This window comes from Bactrocera latifrons, unplaced genomic scaffold, assembly GCF_001853355.1.
Source record: "Bactrocera latifrons isolate USDA-ARS-PBARC rearing strain unplaced genomic scaffold, ASM185335v1 scaffold_1946, whole genome shotgun sequence".
Classification (NCBI taxonomy): Eukaryota; Metazoa; Arthropoda; class Insecta; order Diptera; family Tephritidae; genus Bactrocera; species Bactrocera latifrons.
In genome coordinates, this window is record NW_017535459.1 from 5,297 (window position 1) to 7,044 (window position 1,748).

Here is a 1,748-nt window from a genome sequence, read left to right on the forward strand (position 1 = left end):
TATTATTTTGTTGTTCTAGTATTACACCCGAGGACATGTATTAGTCAGGAAGGCCGTGTCGATGCAAACAAATAACTTTGTTAATTTGAACATCATTTTTGAAATGACGAATGACCTGTATATACATTTTGTAATACATGACAAACTACTGTGTATAGTAATTGTATATGCATCTCATATTACATGACAAACTACTGTGTATGCAAAGCACTTTGTAAATAAATTTCAATGTAATCGAAGTATGCTGTTTTCATGTCTCTCTTAATTATATCCTTCGGTGTGAGAGCGAGGTAAAAGCATTTCGTTTTGCCGAGTGTGCTTCTGCGCGTCACGATACAATCAATGAGTATTGGATAGGCAAGAAAGAGACAAAGAATGTGCACAAGGTTTTGTTCTGGTAGATATACTAAGAGTGATGAAGCGCTTTTGGTACTGGATGATTAGTGTGAAAATACTCGAGGAGGTCGGTCGCACAGTTGTTCGCTGCGCTTCCCCAGAAATACATATATTAACTTTAGAGAAATGGAAGCCGGCTTGCCCAWGAACGGCGCTCCTACTGCAGTACCTAATTGCACGAAAATTARTACAGACGATGCTCCTATATATGGACCGACATACAAAATATATCCCCACCCCACAATACATGACGGGTATTTCGTCAGCATTAAGGAAACAAATCGTCACATAATTTTTAACGAAAATAAAGCGGTTCTTTATTGCATGACTAATGAAATGTTGTACAGATGTCAATGTATGGTGAGAATGACAATATGTCCRCATCCTATCTTTAACGTAGGACACATGCAGACTTGTGACTGTGAACAGACTGTTTTGTTACAGCTCTCCTCACCTAACACATGGATATTTTCAATGCCATCAAAGATGGAGGCCAACAATAGCTGCAATGGAAGTAATCAAAGAACCAACCTAGACGGGCAAGGCATCATGAAATTAGACACCAATTGCGTTTTGAGGGCGGAGAGCGTAAATCTTTGGGCATACAAGTTAACGGCAGCAGCCACACAGACACTTTATGATAAATGTAAACAAATTGTACCTTCCCACGGTATTGCTGCTTGGTCAGCAGAATACTTTAATTAATAAGAAATGAATACATCATTTGTTTTGATAATGAGAATAATTGGAAGTTCAATGCTCTGGCATTTCATCACTAAATATAATGACAAGCATTTTTAGTAATAAGCCGTTACACATATAATTCTAAGAATATATTAAATTAATTATTAATATTTGTCGAAATGAATGCAAATAAATAAAAAAGGCACCACTGAAGGGGCATCACTGATCCTCTCCACACAAAACTCTTTGTTTGTTTCGTTTTTTCCACTTGTTACAAAAAAGGAGGGTGAAGCTGTGCCGGCTTTAGTTCTGTATAGTCCAAAAAAAAAAAAAGCACTCACGCCTCCACACGCGCGCACCGGTCTGTTAACCAAACCGCAACATAAAAGGAAAAAAAATTGAATTATTTGACATTAGAAGAGATATTGTAAATCTTATATAGCGAAGAAGATATTATAAAGTTTATATAGTGAAGAAGCGATACTGTAAACCTTAAGCTCGGGTCCCACTATCGGCGCAAGGTACCAATTTTCGGCGTATTTCATGTACCGATAATGTGACCGCATTAAATATTATGAAATGCGACAATCATGGCCGATATTGGGCCTACAATGCACAACCAAAATCGACCCAGTTGCGCCGATAATGTGAACGCTATAATGTTTGAT